Source organism: Pristis pectinata, chromosome 10 (genome assembly GCF_009764475.1).
Source record: "Pristis pectinata isolate sPriPec2 chromosome 10, sPriPec2.1.pri, whole genome shotgun sequence".
Taxonomy (NCBI): domain Eukaryota; kingdom Metazoa; phylum Chordata; class Chondrichthyes; order Rhinopristiformes; family Pristidae; genus Pristis; species Pristis pectinata.
In genome coordinates, this window is record NC_067414.1 from 95059065 (window position 1) to 95080047 (window position 20983).

The 20983-nt window shown below is 46.5% G+C and overlaps 1 non-coding gene across 1 annotated transcript; it reads left to right on the plus strand.

Annotated features, from left to right (window-relative positions):
• The first annotated feature begins 641 nt into the window (after nucleotides 1–641).
• On the plus strand, nucleotides 642–714 carry trnav-cac (transfer RNA valine (anticodon CAC)). Its single transcript has one exon. It is a non-coding gene; the product is annotated as a tRNA-Val (tRNA).
• Nucleotides 715–20983: the final 20269 nt, after the last annotated feature.

Sequence of the window (20983 nt, forward strand, 5' to 3'; positions counted from 1 at the left end):
ACATATCTCCCTTGTGGTATGGTTCCAGTCAGAGTAACGAATAGTCGGCAGGCCAGACAGCCTCAACCTACGATCTTGTTATCAGGTTCAAGAAGCCAAACAGCCAACTCCTGCTTCTTGTGTTCTTCCAGAGAAAGAGGTACAATAGGCATTGGAAAATAAAAGATAAAAGACAGATGCTGGACCAACCGGCACAACCCTAATCACTAGTCTAGCAACACTGTGACCACTTTGATCACTTTGCACTAAAATGGACTTTGTTTTTTATTGTTCTAGTTGTGTTCTTTCTTGTAAAAGTTGTGTATAATTTATGTTTAATTTATGTTCTTCTTGTGAATGTTGTGTATCTGATGGTCTGTGCCTGTGATGCTGCTGCAAGTAAGTTTTTCATTGCACCTGTGCACTCATGTACTTGACAATAAACTTGACTTTGACTTTGGCTCTTAAGCACCTAGAGTGGGAGCTTTCTGACTCACCTGGCTTCCAATCCAACAACCACAATTCCTTCCACTCTCTCCTTCCACAATTCCTTGCACATGACAATAAACTGGGCTTTGACTTTGACTTCCGAAAGGCCTGCTGGAGGAACTCAGCGGGTCAGGCAGCATCTGTGGAGGGGAATTGGACAGTCGACGTTTCAGGTTTCTGTGGTGTAGCGGTTATCACGTTTGCCTCACATGCGAAAGGTCCCCAGTTCGATCCTGGGCAGGAACGTGATTTTGGGCAGCACGGTAGCGTAGCGGTTAGCATAATGCTATTACAGCGCCAGCGAACGGTGTTCAATTCCCGTCGCTGTCTGTAAGGAGTTTGTGCGTTCTCCCTGTGTCTGCGTGGGTTTCCTCCGGGTGCTCCGGTTTCCTCCCACATTCTAAAGACGTACGGGTAGGTTAATTTGGGGGTTTAAAATGGACTCGTCGGGCCGGAAGAGCCTGTTACCACGCTGTAAATAAAATTTTTTTAGAAAATTTAATTTAATTTAAAATTTAAAAATTTAATTTAAATTTTAAGGCCCCTCATCTGGACTGAAATAGTAGAGGGGAGATGGCCACTTTCCCCTCCTCCATCTGCCAATTACCCCCCCTCACCTGGATCCAGCTACCATATCTATATCTGCAGGAGGCGCAACCTCAAGACGGCAGCGTCTATCATCGAGGATCCCCACCATCCGGGTCATGCCCTCTTCTCGCTGTTACCGTCAGGCAGGAAGTGCAGTTTGCTTCACTGCCTTGTATATTTTATGTTATGTGTATTGTCTGTACCTACGTGCCTGTGATGCTGCTGCAAGCAAGGTTTTCATTGGACCTGTGCCTCACCGTACTTGTGCACCTGACAATAAACTCCCCTTGAATTGCTCCAACATGCAGGAGTGTGGAATGGTTCAGTATCCGGTGGAAGCCAGATGTTGATTCCTTGCAGGAGTTTGTCTGCTGTAAGAGTAGGAGACTGAGGGGTTGATCACACAGAGGTATGTAAAATCATGAGAGGCACAGATAGGGTGGGCGGATTTATTTTCCAGGGTTGGGGAAATTGAAAACTAGAGAACACAATTTTAAGCTTAGAGGTGAAAGGTTTGCTAAGAGCCTGAGGAGAAACTTCGTTTACACTGAGAACCAGATGCCAGAGGAAGTGGGTGAGGCAAGTACATTTAAGAAGTATGTGGACAGGTATGTGGATGAGAAGAGTTTAGAAGGATATGGGTCAAGTACTGGGAAATGAGATTAGCTTGAATATACATCTTGGTCGGCATGATACATGTGGGCCAAAGGGCCTTTTTCTGTGTTGTACAGCTCAATGACTCTAACTGACCTGTCCAAAGCATTACATACCTCCACATGGTCGTCCGTGGCTTCTTACTTTTCTTCGATCACCTTCATCATTTCACCATTTCCCGGGACACTTTACAGCCAGTGAGATCTGTGGTGTACGTAATATTAAGAGTTAAAAAAGAAGGTAATTGTTTCTTTAAGGCCGTTACCCCTTTAAGGACAGCCTCAGGTGATTGGTTGCTCTGGTTTGCCACGTTGTGTGGAGTGGGCTCCCGCATCAGTGCATGTGGGAACCTCTGTCTCCGTGAATTTGTTCAACACCTCGCGCAGAGAGCCCAGGTACTGTGAGGTCCTTCTGAAGTGGGTGCTCTGTTGTAGTGTAGGGAACAGAGGCCACTTTGTGCACTGCCCAGATTACCTGCTCAAGCCTTTCCAGCGAGTCTTGAATCCACAGCCGGCTGACTCCAGAGTGCTGCCCACTGCCCACAACGGACTCCTTTATCTACCCCTTGGAAAGCAGAAAGTAAGCATCTCATCTTTATAGCATCTTTCGGTGTGGCAGAATCATGTTAGCAGAGAAGGAGGCCATTTCGCCCATCAAGTTTATGCCAGTTTTCATAGTCATAGAGTTATACAGCATTGGAACAGGCCATTTAATCCCACGTATCCATGCCAACCAAGTTGCCTAAGAGAGCCAGTTGCATTTGGCCCATATCCCTCTCAACCTTTCCTATCCATGTACCTGTCTAAATGTATTTTAAATGTAAATATACCTACCACTTCCTGTGGCAGCTCGTTCCACATAACCAGCACCCTCTGTGAAAAACATGCCACTCAGGTCCCCTTTAAATCTTTCCCCTCTCACCTTAAACCTGTGCCCTCTAGTTTTAGTCTCCCCTACCCTGGGGAAAAGGCTGTGACCATCCACCTTATCTATGCCCCTCATGATTTTATAAACCTCTATAGGGTCACCTCTCAGCCTCCCTCGCTCCAGGGAAAACAGTCCCGGCCTATTTAGTCTCCATAAGTCAAGCCCTCCAGTCTTCGTGAATATTTTCTGCACCCTTTCCAGCTTAGTGACATCCCTCCTATTGATCAGAAAACCAGAACTACACACAATACTCCAAGCGTGATCTCACCAACACCTTGTACAGTTGTAACATGACATCCCAACTCTTGTACTCAATGAGTCATTAAGAGATACAACACAGAAACAGGCCCTTCAGCCTATCGAGTCCATGCCAATTATTAGCCACTCATTTGCACTGATCATACATGATTCTTCCCACATTCCCGTTAACTTGCTCCAGATTCTACAAATGACCCACAAACTCGGGCCAATTAACCCACCGACCCGCACGTCTTTGGGAGGTGGGAGGAAACCAGAGCACCCGGAGGAAACCCACTCAAACTCCACGCAGACAGCACCCAAAGTCAGGATTAAATTGGTAAATTGGTTTATTATTGTCACATGTACCAAGGGACAGTGAAAAACTTGTCTTGCATACCATCCACACAGATCATGTCATTACAACAGTGCATTGAGGTGGTACAAAGTAAAACAATAACAGAATGCAGAATAAAGTGTCACAGTTACAGAGAAAGTGCAGTGCAGGCAGACAATAAGGTGCAAAGCCATTACGAGGTAAATTGTTAGGTCAAGAGCCCATCTGATCGTACTAGGGGACCATCCAATAGTCTTACAACAGTGGGATAGAAGCTGTCCTTGAGCCTGGTGGTACGTGTTTTCAGGCTTTTGTATCTTCTGCCTGATGGGAGAGGGAGAGGAGAGAGAATGTCCGGGGTGGGTGGGGTCTTTGATTATGCTGGCTGCTTTATCGAGGCAGCGAGAAGTGTAGACAGAGTCCATGAAGGGGAGGCTGGTTAGTGCTCTGAGGGTGCATCACCAGCAGCTGTGAAACTGTGCCGCCCAAAATACAGCCATCCAGTCGTTCTCCACTTCCTTCTACATCTCCCTGGAAATTACTTCTGGATATTCTAACACAATCCTAAAGGACTCAAAAAAGTTGCTCTCTTTGACATTGCATTATTAGTCAGTCCGTTCACAGGCAGGTGTAATTACATTTGCGGGGCATTCAATTAAATCAAAACTGACACTGCAGCTTGGAGATAACATGAAAAAACAAGGTAGTTCTTTTGAAAGGATTTTTTTTTCAGCGTTTGAGAATGAAGAAGGAAGGAGTGTGCCAGTTAGACCCAGGGAGGAGAAGGAGAGAGGCATGTGGGGAGAAATCAAGTGGAGGGATTGAACCTATAGATTGAGCAGGAGGGGACAGTGGGGAGGAGAAGTTACAGAAAGAGATAAAAAGGTAATTTGGAGACCTGAGGGGCAACGTCTTCACCTAGAGGGTGGTGGGCATGCGGAACGACATGGGTACATTTACAACATCTGAAAAACATTTGGACAGGTAGGTGGATAGGAAAGGTTTAGAGGGATATGGGCCACACACAGGCAAGTGGGATTAGCCCAGGTAGGCATCTTGGTCAGCATGGACGAGTTGGGCCGAACGTCCTGTCTCTGTGCTGTATGACTCTATGAATCTAAACTCTATGGACCTACTGATCTAGAAGGCAAGAACAAGGGGGAATGGTAGCAGATAACTAAGAGAAATAGCCACAGAAGGAACAAAAGAAATATAGAAAGAGTGCTTAGGAAGTAAAGCAGAAAAAGAAAGAGATAAAGCAAGAAGGTTGACCCGTAGAAAAATAGAGGGTACAAGGAAATCAAGGAGACAAATGGTAAATCACATTACCCCAGCGCAATAACTGGGCAGCACAGTGGCGCAGCAAGTAGAGCTGCTGCCTCACAGCATCTGAGACCCAGGTTCGATCCCGACCTCGGGCACTACCTGCACGTTTCTCCCTGTGACCGTGTGGGTTTCCCGCGGGCGCTCCGGTTTCCTCCCACATCCCAAAGACATGCTGGGTCGGTGGGTTAATTGACCACTGTAAATTGCACCCCCCACCCACCCAAACCCCCCCCCCCCCAGTGTGTGGGTGAGGGGTAGAATCTGGGGGGAAGTTGATGAGAATGTGGGGAGAATAAACGCAATAAATTAGTGGGGAAAAGGACTTCCCTGGCAAAGACTTGATGGGCTGAATGGTTTTCTATATCATAAGGAAATCTATTGTGTTGAAGCTCTTCCATCTTCCCAATGGAAAATTGGCCCTGATATCCCTTTAACACCCCACGTCCCAATGTCGCCTGCGTCTTGATGATTCATCCTGTTCGTTCTTCCACCAGAAAGAACCTTGAGGCACTCTTTGGGCTCTTTGAAGATGCTCCGTTATATCATATTGCAGCTATTGTTCATTGTAAAATCTATTGGCAGCATTGGCTGTGAGAAGGTTTTGACATTTCCTGATATGACTGTTTAACTGCCTTTCTGTGGTGAGTATAAACTGTTCGAGTATGGACGGGAGCCATGCCAGGAATGACAACATCTTTAAATCCCTGCCTGAATCTCCAGCGTCTCAAATGGAAGGCCTTGCAGTTATATAGTTCCTTTCACATACGCTTCAGGATGTGAACGAGGAGGGACTTGTTATCTGCAGTCACTCTATAGCACAAGTGCCAGCCGAATTGTACACAGCAAGCTCACACAAGATGGTAGAGGCCAAGTCATTTGTTTTAGACTACATTAGGGGGTATGTATTGGCCAGGGCAGTTGAGGGAGTAAATCGGACGTGGTTTAATACCTCATTCGGAAGGCCGAACCACTGACACGCAGCACTCCCTCTGCCAGGCTGAATTCCTGTGGCCTAGTTTTTATGTCAAGCTTTAGGGTAAAGAAGACGAGGTTTAGAGCGGATCTGACGGGTAGCAGAGACAGAGACCCTCGCAACGTTTCAGATGCATCAAGAAGAATACTTAAATTTCCAACTCGTAGAAGTGCTTGTAAGTGGGATTAGTGTATATGGTCAGCATAGACAAGGTGGGCCAAAGGGCCTTTTTCTGTGCTATATGGCTCCGGCTAGTAAAAATTGTGTATAATTTATGTTTGTCTTGTGAATGCTGCTTATCTGGTGCTCTGTTCCTGTGATGCTGCTGCAAGTAAGATTTTTCATTGAACCTGTGCACACATGTACTTGACAATAAACCTGACTTTGACTTTGGCTCTTAAGCACCTAGAGTGGGAGCTTTCTGACTCACCTGGCTTCCAATCCAACAACCACAATTCCTTCCACTCTTACAGTTCGGGGTGGATTTGAACCCTTTTCCCAAGGATCGCAAAGTGAATGCCCAACATTTCGAGAGGGAAGGGTTAGAACACAACATCTATCGCTCCCAACTGGTCCGTATCATCCTCTCTGCACCTGCGTCTCCTCCTACCCCAGAAACATATCCCTCTATTGCTCATGTACCTATCAAACCTCCCCCTAAATACATCTGCACTACTCACCCTAACCATTCCCTCTGGAAGTGAGTTACACATTTCCATCACTCCCTGGGGAGAAATTTCCTCTTGAAGTTCCTATTACATTTATGAGTAACAATATAACTCCTATTTTTGATCCTGTCACAAAAAACAAACAACTTTTCTGACTCTCTTTGATCGGTTTTATATTCATCGAGACCTACCTGCAGCTTATATTGAAGGCCTATTGAGGTTTGGGTTAAAATGGCAGGCAACAGTCCCACAGGATTTCCATCGGGCGTGGGTACCCCCACCCATAACTTCTTTGACTCATGGATGCAATTCGGCTGAGCAGGGGGTCCTAAACCTTCACTGAAGATCCCCAGCCTCCCTTCCATTGACTCCCGCTGCCACGGGGAAAGAGCCAACATGATCAAGGACCCCCCCCCCCCCCCCGCCCTGATCATTCTCTCTTCCTTCTTCAGGCTGAAGATACAAAAGCCTGAGAACATGTACCACCAAACTCAAGAACAGCTTCTATCCCACCGCTAAGAGACTCTCACACGCTAAAGATGAACTCCTGATCTCCCAGTCTACCTCGTCGTGACCCTGTAACACTATATTCTGCATTCTGTTTTCCATTTTTACTACCTTGATGTATTTATGTATGGAATGATCTGATTTGGTGCTACACAAAACAAAAGCTTTTCACTGTATCTCAGTACACGTGACAATAATAAACCAATAACAATTCCACATGAAGTACAGACAATGCAAAATCATAGCAAATAGGCATTCTCATACAACCGCAGGAGATACAATACCTGTCCTTTCACCTCTTCCCACTATCTAGGTACTCAGACAATCCTTCCAAGTGAAGCACATTTCAACGCTCTTCTTCCAATCTAGCGAACTGCATTCGGTGCTCGCAATGTGGTCTCCTCTATGCTGGAGAGACCAAACACAGATTGGGTGACCCGCTTCGTGGATCACCTGCGTTCAGTCTGCAGGGGCGACGCTGAGATCTGGGATGCCTGCCATTTTAATTCGCCGTCCCCACTCCCCCTCTGACCTTCCAGCCTGTGATCTCCTGCACTGTTGCAACGAGGAACAAAGTCTCTTCTTCAATCTGGACTTGTTGCAGCTGTCTGGACTCAATATCAAAGTCTTCAATGTTAGGTGACTCACTCTTTCTTTCCAGCTGTGCAAGAACTTGCCATTTCTGCCTGCCAATGGCTCACTTTCGTTCTCGTAAAACATAACACAAACAAAGAAGCCCAATCTGCTTCCACATTAACCCACTTGGTCTCACCCTATCAGAGGTACTCCCCCTTGTCCTGCCTATTCCTCACCACCTTCTATGCAACTGAAAGCTAACTTGTTTCCTTCCAGCTCTGACGAAGGTCTCTGGCCTGAAACGTTAATACTGTTTCTCTTTCCATAAGCGCTGCCTGATCTAGAATCAGAATCAGATTTATAGGTTTATTATCACTGGCTAGATTTATTGTCCCGGGTGGTGAGATTCCTTAGTGATGGACGCTGCCTTCTTGAGTTTTTTTGCAGCATCTTCTGGTTTTGTTTCAGATTTCCAGCATTTTTTTTATATTTTAATCTTAACAGATACATTAGGACTCAGGAAAAAAATTCAAACAAGTTGGGGTTTATTTACAAAGGCCACGCACTCAAACAAACTACATATGGAGTCCTCCAGTCTGAAAAACACGATGATATCAGGAGTCCTCCAGTCCTCCAGACTCAACCAAGTCTCCCTCGGTTGTTTAGATCCAGCAGGAGTGTCGCATGTACCATTATTGTTTTGAACTGTACTACCTCAATGCATTCTGTACTAACTCAATGTAACCACACTGTGTAATGAATTGACCTGTACGATCGGTATGCAAGACAAGTTTTTCACTGTACCTCAGTACAAGTGACAATAATAAACCAATACCAAAACCATTCTAATATTGTACATCCACAGATGAAAACACAATACATTGTTTTACTGTTATCTAACAACACTTACATGTGGAATTAACCCCCACTTAAAAAAAATCAAATTATATTTTAGTTTTATAATTAACCAGGAAACCCTGGGTTTACTCACGCCAAAGGTCTGCAGATGTTGTTCGATCTTCTCACAGGTCTTCCCACTTCCCAAACTATCTACACAATCCTGTCCAACAGACCCATTCTCCTGGGGCACACTGCTTCCTGTAGTTTAGTTGGCGGTGTTACAGGCAACAAGGGCTCTGACCATTGGCATGTCGTCCTGACATCTGTCGGAAGCACAGTTTGCCACATCTCATACGTTGGCCAAGTGCGTACATCTCTCTCACTGGAACCATATGGTTTCTGTACATGCTCCTGATTTTATCAGCAATTTGGACAAGACACTACTTGGAACCACAAACATCTTAATTTCCACTTGCCTGTAGTCAGTTTGTTCTGGAAAACCCATTGCTCGGATAAGTCATCAATGAAAAATCTCTTAGTGAAATGCAACATGTAGCCCCTTTATGATTAAGTTTTGGTCACACTAAACAAACTTGTTCTTTTATAAGGAGTCTGGCTAGTGTTTAGCTTATGGCATTACATGGAATAGGACCGCATTCCAACAGCAAGATTGCCATATAACCTTAGAGAAACAAAGGACTGCAGATGCTGGAATCTAGATGAAAACCACAATGATGCTGGAGAAACACAGCAGGCCAGGCAGCATCTGCGGAGAAAAGCAGGCGGTCGACGTTTCGGGTCAGGACCCTTCCTCAGGACTCGTGAGGAAGGGTCAGAGTCCTGAAGAAGGGGCCTGACCCGAAACATTGACCGCCTGCTTTTCTCCATGGATGCTGCCTGGCCTGCTGAGTTCCTCCAGCATCATTGTGGTTTTCATGCCAAATAATCTTTCCTGGAAACAGTTGAAAATCCCAACAATATTTCATCCTTTCTTGCATTTTATTTTGATTGATCATTCAGCTACTCCACTGGATCTTGGTTGATAAAGGCTGATACTAAGTTACGAGGACATGTAATTCTATGAATATTGTTGTTATTATACTACTGGAAGTTCTAATAAAAAAAGGAATAACAGGGTAGTGTTCACGGGTTCATGGACCGTTCAGAAATCTGATGGCGGAGGGGAAGAAGCTGTTCCTGAATCATTGAGTGCAGGTCTGCAGGCTCCTGTACCTCCTCCCCAGTGGTAGTAACGAGAAGAGGGCATGTCCTGGGTGGTGAGGGTAGTTAGTGATGGATGCCACCTTCTTGGGGCGCCACCTCTTGAAGATGTCCTCGATGGTGGGGAGGGTTCAAAAAGGTCCAGTTGTCAGTGTTGTGAATGAACAGACTCTTAGGAGTTGTTCGGAGTCAAAGAATTGTATAAATTAAGAGCAAAGCCCATTATTCCAAATAACACATTCTATTGAATGTCGAGGGTAGGCGGTTAGATTCATCCTTGTTAGAGATGGTCACTGCATGGCATTTTTGTGACACAAATGTCACTTGACATTCATCAGCCTATGCCTCAGTGTTGTCTCAGTATTGCATGCAGGCATGGGCTGATTCATTCCTTGAGGATTTGCAAATGGATTTGAACGTTGGAATTGAACTGTGGATGCACTACAGAAAGCATCCTATCCGGATGAATCACGGCTTGGTATGGTAACTGCTCTGCCCAAGACCACAAGAAACTTCAGAGAGGTGTGGACACAGCCCAGCACAGGACAGAGAGACTTTGGGGTCCAAGTCCATAGTTCTTTGAAAGGTAGGGAGGTGAAGAAGGTTTATGGCATTTTTCCCTTTGTAGGTCGGGACGTAGAATATAAAATTTGGAATGTTCTGTTATAACTTTATAAACCACTGGTTAGGCTGCACTTGGAGCTTTGTATATACAGTAGCTCTGGTCGCCTCACTGTAGGAAGGATGTGTCTGTGCTGGAGAGAGTGCATGCACCAGGATTGGAGGGCTTTAGTTATGGGAAGAGACTGGACAGGCTGGGCTTGTTTTCCCTGGACCGAAGGAGGCTGAGAGGTGTCCTGAGAGGAGGCATAGAGAGGTTAAAGGGTCAGAATCTTTTTCCCATGGTAGAGCATCAAAACCAAAAGGGCACAGGTTAAAGGTGAGAGAAAGGTGTTTTAAAGGGGATCTGAGGGGTAAGTTTTTTACACAGAGTGGTTGATTTCTGGAATGTGCTGCCAGAGGAGGTGGTGTTATGTTTAAGTGACATTTAGACAGACAATTGAATAGGCAAGGCTTAGAAGGATAGGGTCCTAATGCAGGCAAATGGGATTAGTGTAGATGGACAAAAAGGTTAGCATGGATATGGTGGGCCGAAGGGACTGTTTCTTTGCTGTACAACTCTATAACTCCATGACACACATGTATATACACACACATGCACACACACACACACTCATACATGTGCACACACACACACTCAAACACACATGCATACACATATTCATAGTACATACACACCATCGCACATGTCGACGCAAACACAAACATGCATGCATGTGAACAGTAACAGACACACATGCAAGCACAGACTCGCACACATACTGTACATCCACATGCATGTACAGGCACACATATACAGACACACACATGCACACGCAGACACAGTCACACAGACGTACACTGACACACACATGCACTCACATGCACACACGCACACATATGTTCACACGTGCATGTGCACGTGCGAGCACACCTTACATCACTCCTCTGGCCGCACCGTGCGTTCCCAACCTTCTCCACGAGGATGGGATCACCGGCCTAATTCCCACTCCCCACTCTGCAGACAGTACACTGTCCGGGACCCACACTTGCCCACTGTCACACAGGCCAGCTGTCACTGCACTCACTGGCACTGCCTGTTTCCTCTCCCTGTGTCACCCTGCTCTCAGTACCTCACTGCCTATGGCTCACACACTGAGGCTGGCTGCTCTTCAGTTCCAAACTGCCATCACCCTTCAGAAACAGTGCCAGCCTTCTACGTGAGGCAGGTATGTGTTTGTCCTTGAGGTGCAAACTGTCACACTTACATACTCCTCGCCAATTTGTCTTAACAAATACACTGGGACTCGATCATAAATCGGTAATTGGTTTATTATTGTCACATGTACAGAGGAGGTTTACGAGGATGTTGCCGGGACTCGAGGGACTGAGTTAAAGGGAGAGGTTGAGCAGGTCGTGACTTCATTCATTGGAGTGTAGGGGTGATTTTACTGAGGCGCACAAAATCATGAGGGGTATGGATAGGGTGAATGCACACAGTCTTTTTTTCCCCAGGGTTGGGGAATCAAGAAGTAGAGGGCATAGACTTAAGGTGAGATTTAATAGCAACCTGAAGGGCAACTATTTCACCCAGAGGGTGATGCATTTATGGAACGAGCTGCCAGAGGAAGTAGTTGAGGCAGGTACAAAACAACTTTTGAAAGATACTTGCACAAGTGCATGGATAGGAAAGGTTGAGAGGGACATGGGCCAAACACAGGCAAATGGGACTAGATTAGATGGGAATATTGGTCAGCATGGACCAGTTGGGCCGAAGGGCCTGCTTCCGTGCTGCATGACTCTCTGTACCAAGATACAGGGAAAAGCAGTGAATAAATATCGAAGAAGCAGCTTACTTACCAGGTGGAGACTTCCAGTTCCTGGGAGAGCCTGGTCCCATGATATACATCCAGGACTGGTGTAAGTTATTCACACAAATACAGTCTGTCCACATGGGGATTTTCTTTATTCATGAATTGGATCTGGACAGCTGCCAGCATCTATTGTCCATCTCTAATACCACGATGTGCCGATCACAGAGGTAGGAATGGAGTCACCTACGGACCACACTGGGAGTGAAGGCAGCAAACTTCCTTCCCAAGGGATATGAGTGAACCAATTGGGTTTTCACATGGTCACCGTTACTGAGGCTAAATTTATTTGTTTTTTCAAATTCCAGATCTGTTTATTTCCCCAGTTGCCATGGAGGTATCCAAATGTAAATAACAATGGTGCAGAGCTTCGGCCACTCCACACATCACCACACCCTCTGTGCCGCACTCCATCGCTGTTGTCCAATCATGTATGGCTTATCTTTATATTGAAATGCACTGTCGGCAGGGATCATTGAATGGTTTCCAAGTCTCCACCTCAGAACTGAGGTGTGACTAATTAAAAGCATGTCTGGAGATATTGGCACAGGGAGATGTGCTGGTCTTTGACAACTGGGGCTGAGTTCAGTGCAGGAATTATCAACAAGGGAAGGAAAACATACATAGTGATTTCTTTGGAAGCAGGTTACATCTCTGATTCCACACCATCATGTTTCTCAGAAAAGAGGAGTTTTTAGCTAGCTGAGAAAGCATATTCCTGTTCTCCAGACAATCGGTCAATGCCACGTTTTATTTTATTTGCCCAAAGGCCTGAAACATTAACTCTGTCTTTCACCACCCCCCCCCCCAGATGCTGCATGACCTGCTGAGTATTTCTTGCATTCTCTGTTTTTTATTTCAGATTTACAGCATCTGCACTTCTTATTTACCTGAGGTTTATGCCTTGGGAAAGCAGATTCAAAGGCCCCTCCTGCCCCGGACATTCTCTCTTCTCTCCCCTCCCATCAGGCAGAAGATACAAAAGCCTGAAAGCACGTACCACCAGGCTCAAGGACAGCTTCTATCCCGCTGTTATAAGACTCTTGAATGGACCTCATGTACAATAAAGATCTCCTGACCTCACAATCTACCTCGTCATGGTCTTGCACTTTATTTGTCTGCCTGCACTGCACTTTCTCCATACCTGTAACACTTTGTTCTGCATTCTGGTATTGTTTTTGCCTCTACTTCCTCCAAAGAAATTCCGCATGTCCCCTTTGACCCTCACCAATTTTTATCGATGCACAATAGAAAGCATCCTATCTGGATGCATCACGGCTTGGTACAGCAACTGCTCTGCCCTAGACCACAGGAAACTGCAGAGAGTTGTGGACACAGCCCAGCGCATCACGGACACCAGCCTCCCCTCCGTGGACTCTGCCTACACCTCTCGTTGCCTCGGTAAAGCAGCCAGCATAATCAAAGACCCACCCACCTCAGTCGTTCTCTCTTCTCCCCCCTTCCATGGGGCAGGAGATACAAAAGCCTGAAAGAACGTACCGCCAGGCTGAGTGGCAGGTGAACGATAGGTGAAGGCAGACAAAGAGAGAAAAAAAAGAGAGGCAGATAGAGTAAAGCGGGGGTGGAAAGAGAGGAAGGCAGTGTGAAGGTTGGAAGCAGCTGCTATAGAACATAGAACACTACAGCACAGCACAGGCCCTTCGGCCCACAATGTTGTGCCGACATTTTATCCTGCTCTAAGATCTATCTAACCCTTCCCTCCCACATAGCTCCCCATTTCTCTATCATTCATGTGTCTATCTAAGAGCGTCTTAAATGTCCCTAATGTATCTGCCCCCACAACCTCTGCAGGCAGTGCGTTCCACGCACCCACCACTCTCTGTGTGAAAAACTTACCTCTGACATCCCCCCTAAACCTTCCTCCTATTGCCTTAAAATTATGCCTCCTCATGTTAGCCATTTTCGTCCTGGGAAAAAGTCTCTGACTGTCTATTGGGAAATATCTAGCTTAACGACATCCTTCCTGTAGTTTGGTGACCAGAACTGTGGCGAACCAGAACTGGTCAGAAGCAGGGCAAGGGAAACATTGAAGATACTTTAAGGAAGTGGGAAGGGTAGAGAGAACAGAAGGAATTGGTGATATTGGTATTGGTATTGGTATTGGTTTATTATTGTCACTTGTACCAAGGTACAGTGAAAAACTTGTCTTACAAATCGATCATACAGGTCAATTCATTACAGAGTGTAGTCAGTACAGAGTGCATTGAGGTAGTACAGGTAAAAACAATAACAGTACAGAGTAAAGTGTCACAGCTACAGAGAAAGTGCAGTGCAATAAGGTGCAAGGTCACAACAAGGTAGATCGTGAGGTCAAAGTCCATCTCATTGTATAAGGGAACCATTCAATAGTCTTATCACAGTGGGGTAGAAGCTGTCCTTAAGTCTGGTGGTACGTGCCCTCAGGCTCCTGTATCTTCTACCTGATGGAAGAGGAGAGAAGAGAGAATGTCCTGGGTGGGTGGGGGCTTTGATTATGTTGGCTGCTTCACCAAGACAACGAGAGGTAAAGACAGAGTCCAAGGAGGGGAGGCTGGTGTCCGTGATGCACTGGGCTGTGTCCACAACTCTCTGCAGTTTCTTGCTGTCCTGGGCAGAGCAGTTGCCGTACCAAGCCGTGATACATCCAGATAGGATGCTTTCTGTGGTGCATCAGTAAAAGTTAGTGATCGGGTGGCGACAAGCAGACACTAAATGACACATGAGAGGGGGTAAAGGTTTGTTGACTGCAACTGATCTGTCTGGAGGTGTAAACAGAGAGAGGTGAATAAGGGCAGAGAATAGAGAGAAAAGAAGGGAATTCAGTGCCAGAACTATGAGGTATAAAATGCCGCAGATGCTGGAAATCTGAAATAAAAGAGAATACTCAGCAGGTCAGGCAGCATCTGTGGAAGGAGAATCAGGGGTGTCATTTCAGGTTGATGTCCTACAGGTTCTGTCCTGTGGGACTCTAAGACTCAATGATTCAATGACTCTTAGAGTCCCACAGGACAGAAACAGGCCTTTTTGTCCACTATCTCTATGCCGACCATCAAGAATCCAGCGCTAATCCCATTTAATTCTCCTGCCATCCACCCCAGAAGAATTCTTTCACTCTCCCGCACACTGCAGGCAATCCATAACCCACCAGCACGAGCTGGCATACATGACAGAGGTCAAATTCAAACAGAGCATCAGAGCAGCTCTAAGTTGTTCAATCTAGATAAGTGCGAGGTGTTGCATTTTGGGAAGTCAAGCCAAGGTAGGACTTTCACAGTGAACGGTAGGGCCCTGGGGAGCGTTGTGGAACAGAGGGACCTAGGAGTACAGGTACACGGTTCCCTGAAAATAGTTCACTGGTGGACAGGGTGGTGAAGAAGGCATTTGGCACGCTGGCCTTCATCAGTCAGGGCATTGCGTATAGGAGCTGAGATGTTGCAGTTGTACACGATGTTGATGAGGCCACACTTGGAGTATTGTGTACGGTTTTGGTAACCCTGTTATAGGAAAGATGTTATTAAGCTAGCAAGAGTGCAGAAAAGATTCACCAGGATGTTGCCTGGACTTGGGGGCCTGAGTTATATGGAGAGGTTGAGCAAGCTAGGACTTCATTCCTTGGAATGTAGGATACTGAGGGGTGACCTTATACAGTCATGAGGGGCATAGACAGGGTGAATGCACTCAGGATTTTTCCCAGGGAAAGGGAATCAAAAACTAGGGGCCATAGGTTTAAGATGAGAGGGAAAAGATTTAAAAGGGACGTGAGGGGCAACTTCTTCATGAAGAAGGTGGTGCTTATATAGAACGAGCTGCCAGAAGAAGTGGCTGAGGTGGACACAATACAACATTTAAAAGACATTTGGACAGGCACATGGATAGGAAAGGGACATGGGCCAAATGCAGGCAAATGGGACCAGTTTAGATGGGAATCTTGGTCAGCATGGACCAGCTGGGCTGAAGGGCCTGTTTCCATGCTGTATTACTCTATGATTCTGTCACTTTGGAGAGGAGACCATTCAGCCCATCTTCATTAGTTCTGTCCTCTACCCCTTCCCCATAAACCTGCCCGTTTTTCTTTAAGTAAAGCTGTGACTCTTGTTTGAAGGTTACCAGCACAATGATTTTCACCACCAGAACTTTTGCCAGTGTTTACAAAGCACAAATATAAAGAACAAATACTTAAACACAAAGTTAATTATTGCATTAGACTTGTCCACTCTTCCTCATCTGGAAGCATTTGGTATGCTTTCAAACGTCAGCGATTTTTTAAAAGTATATCACTGATTAAAGCCAGTGGCAGTTTAAATGGATTTATAATTTGTATCATATTCTCAATCTCAACGGGATAAAAGTGGGGAAGGGAGGGTGACAAGTGGGTGGGCGATGGAACTCACTCACAGTTGGGAAGGGCAGTCAGGAGTATTGTGTGCAGTTCTGATCACCCCCATTACAGGAGGGATGTGGAGGCTTTGGAGAGGGTGCAGAAGAGGTTCCCCAGGATGCTGCCTGGATTAGAGGGTATGAGATATAAGGAGAGGTTGGACAAACGTGTGTTGTTTTCTCTGGAGTGTCAGAGGCTGAGGGGAGACCTGGTAGAGGTTTATGAAATTATGAGAATCAGAATCAGATGGGCAGATGAAGACCGTCAGCCACTCATTCCTCCCGCTGGGATACCTCTGCCCTCCCCACCTCCCTTGTTTGGTTCCATGCTCCTATCAGATTCCATCAGCTTCAGGCCTCTGTGGTCTCCACCAGTCACCTGCCAGCTCTTGCCCCACTTCTTTCCTTCACCTCTTTATACCGTCTCCCCTCCATCTTTCAATCTAAATGAAGGGTCCTGGACCTGAAACATCTACTGACACTTTCCCTCCACAGATGCTGCCTGACCCCCTGAGTTCCTCCAGCAGTTTGCTCCAGATTCCAGTAACTGCAGCTTCTTATGCCTCAACACTGAGGATGTTGGCCTGGGAAAGAACACGGATGTCGATCCTCCGGCGGACTTGGAGGATTTTGTGGGAAGAGTACTGGTAATCCCTCTCCGGTGCATGGAGATGCCTGCTGTCAGTAATCCAGGTCTGATAGAGTCATTGAGTCATACAGCACGGAAACAGACCCTTCGGCCCAACTCGTCCATGCCGACTGTGTTGCCCAGCCAGCTAGTCCCACTTGCCCGTGTTTGGTCCATAGCCCTCTAAACTTCTCCTATCCATGGACTTATCGAGATGGCTTTTAACTGTTACTAATGTGCCCGCCTCAACCACTATTTCTGGCAGCTCATTCCAAATACGCACCACCCTTTGTGTGAAGAATCTGCCCCTGATGTCCCTTTTAAATCTCTCCCCTCTGATCTTAAACCTATGCCCTCTTGTTTTTAGCACCCCCTCCCTGGGAAAAAGACTGTGTGCTTTCACCCTGTCTATGCCTCTCATGATCTTATATACCCCTATCAGGTCACCCCTCAATCTCCTATGTTCCGGGGGATAAAGTCCTCGTCTACGCAACCTCTCCTTGTAACTCAGGCCCCCAAGTCCGGGTAACATCCTGGTAAATCTTTTCTGTACTCTTTCTAGTTTAGTAACATCTTTCCTATAACAGGGTGACCAAAACTGTGCACAATACTCCAAGTGCGGCCTCACCAACGTCCCATCCAACTGCAACATAACGTCCCAACTCCTGTACTCAGTGCCCTGACTGATGAAGGCCAGCGTGCCAAACGCCTTCTTCACCGCCCTGTCTACATGTGATGCATCTTCCACTCCTCGGTCCCTCTGGTCCATAACACCCCCCAGGGCCTGACCGTTCACTGTCTCAAAAGCTCATAGGATCACTGATACCCCGTACCGTCATGAGCTTTGGGCCAAGTCTGAAGCCTTGACCTTCAACCTTTCCCTCATTGACCTTGGACAGCGGCAGCAAAAGGCTGACGTTTAATGTGCATTGTTTGCCGAACTTTGGCACAATCAAGCATGAGGAAATTGCAAACCAGGGTTTGAAAGATTCACCACAATAAATAAATAAACTTCAATTACTCTGAAGAAAAGAATACTCCACAGAGTAAGGATGAAATTCTAGACACTTGTCACATGCCTGTTAAGGTTTAATGTGACCTGCCCATTCATGAGGAGACTTCCTTGTTTCCGAAAAGGGCCATGCTTAAGAAATCTCTGGAAGAACTTCATTGTGTGGCTCCACTGCAATGTCACCTTGTATAGTCAAGAGAAAGAGATCAGGGCAAATCCGCCATTGCCAGATCGTCTCTCTCCCTCCTTCTACCCCATCACACAAGCAAAGGCAAAAGCCCTGCAGGTTCTAGAAACCTGAAAACTGTTCAGCAGTTCGAGCAGCATCTTTGGAGAGAGGAACAGTCAATGTTGCACCTCTAAATTAATTTGATAAATTGGTTTATTGCTGACACATGTACCGAGGTACAGAAAAAGCGTTGTTTTGCATGCCGTCAATACAGATCATTTCATTGCATCAGTGCATTGAGGTAGTACAAGGGAAAACAATAACAGAATGCAGAATAATGTGTTACAGTTACAGAGAAAGTGCAGTGCAGGCAGACAATAAGGTGCAAGGTCATAACGAGGTAGATTGTGAGGTCAAGAGTCCATCTTACCGTACTAGGGGACAGTTCAATAGTCTTATAACAGCGGGATAGAAGCTGTCCTTGAGCCTGGTGGTACGTGCTTTCAGGCTTTTGTATCTTCTGCCTGATGGGAGGGGGGAGAAGAGAGAATGTCCAGGGTGGGTGGGGTCTTTGATTATGTTGGCTGCTTTACCAAGGCAGTGAGGAGTGTAGACAGAGTCCATGGAGGGGAGGCTGGTTTCCGTGATGTGCTGGGCTGTGTCCACAACTCTCTGCGGTTTCTTGCAGTCTCGGGCAGAGCAGTTGATGCATCCGGATAGGTTAATTGGCCGTTGTAAATTGCCCCTTGTGTGTAGGTTGGTGGTAGAATCTGGGAGGAGTTCATGGGAATGTGGGGAATGTCCACAACTCTCTGCAGCTTCTTGCGGTCCAGGGCAGAGCAGTCGCCGTACCAAGCCTTGATGCATCCAGATAGGGTGACTTCTATGGTACATTGATAAAAATTGGTGAAGGTCAAAGGGAACATGCCAAATTTCTTTAGCCTCCTGAGGAAGTAGAGGCGCTGGTGAGATTTCTTGACCGTGACATCTGAGTGGTTGGACCAGGACAGGCTGTTGGCGATGTATACTCCTAGGAAGCTTGGCAAGACTTGTTGTGATGGTTTTTGCTTAATTTCTTACCTGGAATCCAGTGCATGTGCTTGCTCCCTCTGTGTGAAAACTTTGTTTGGTGACTATTTATAACCAGGAGCTCCTCCAGTCACCTCTCCCTTTGCCCAGGTACATCTGATCTCTCCCACTTCCTGCCTCACCAATCTCCTCCAGGGTACATCACTCAGCTAAACGCTGGCAGACACACAGCAACTCTCACTGGTATCAAGCACCCAAAATAGCTTTGCAAACCTACCTTTGGATCAGAGACATGTGCAGTCAGGCCATTCAGTCTTTTGTGCCCATTCTAGCCCCGGCTGATACCATTGCCCGACTCTTGATCCATAGTCCTGTTGGTTAGGGTTTTTCAAGTGCTCATGTGCAGCTTCCACCACCCTTTCGAGGGAGGCAATGAATTCCAGACCCCATCACTCATATGTGGACTAGGATTTAGAACATAGATCATAGAACACTACGGCACAGCACAGGCCCTTCGGCCCACAATGTTGTGCCGACATCTTATCCTGCTCGAAGATCTATCTAACCCTTCCCTCCCACATACCCCTCCATTTCTCTGTCATTAATATGTCTACCTAAGAGTCTCTTAAATGTCCCTTATTTGCCCCCACAACCTCTGCCGGCAGTGCGTTCCACACACCCACCACTCTCTGTGTAAAAAAACTAACCCATGATATCCCCCTTATACCTTCCTCCAATCATCTTAAAATTATGTCCCCTCGTGTTAGCCATTGTTGCCCTGGGAAAAAGTCTCTGACTGTCCACTCGATCTATGCCTCTTATCATCTTGTACACCTCTATCAAGTCACCTCTCGTCCTCCTTCTCTCCAAAGAGAAAAGCCCGAGCTCACTCAACCCATCCTCATAAGACGTGCTCTCCAATCTAGGCAGCATCCTGGTAAATCTCCTCTGCACCCTCTCTAAAGCTTCCACATCCTTCCTATAATGAGGTGACCAGAACTGAACACAATACTCCAAGCGTGGTCTGATCAGAGTTCTATAGAGCTGCAACATCCCCTTGCGGCTCTTGAACTCAGTACCCCAACTAATGAAGACCAACACTCCATATGCCTTCTTAACAACCCTATCGACCTGCATGGCAACCTTAAGGGATCTATTTACGTGGACCCCAAGATCCGTCTGTTCCTCCACAGTGCTAAGAGTCCTGCCATTAACCTTGTATTCTGCCTTCAAATTTGAGCTCCCAAAGTGTATCACTTCACACTTATCCGGGTTGAACTCCATCTGCCACTTCTCAGCCCAGCTCTGCATCCTATCAATATGCTGTTGTAACCTACAGCAACCTTCTACACTATCCACAACACCACCAACCTTTGTATCATAAGCAAACTTACTAACCCACCCTTCCACATCCTCATCCAAATCATTTATAAAAAAGAACAGGGGTCCCAGAACAGATCCCTGCGGAACAACACTGGTCACCGACCTCCAGGCAGAGTGTTGTTGTCACAATTGCTCCCTACCTTTCACCCAGGCGCCATATACCTCACCCACAGACAGTTGCCGGATGTGGAAGCTTTAGAGAGGGTGCAGAGGAGATTTACTAGGATGCTGCCTGGATTGGAGAGCATGTCTTATGAGGGTAGGTTGAGTGAGCTGGGGCTTTTCTCTTTGGAGAGGAGGAGGATGAGAGGTGACTTGATAGAGATGTACAAGATGATAAGAGGCATAGATCGAGTGGACAGTCAGAGACTTTTTCCCAGGGCGACAATGGCTAACACGAGGGGACATAATTTTAAGGTGATTGGAGGAAGGTATAAGGGGGATGTCAGGGGTAAGTCTTTTACACAGAGAGTGGTGGGTGCGTGGAACGCACTGCCGGCAGAGGTTGTGGTGGCAGATACATTGGGGACATTTAAGAGACTCTTAGATAGCCACATGAATGATAGAAAAATAGGGGGCTATGTGGGAGGGA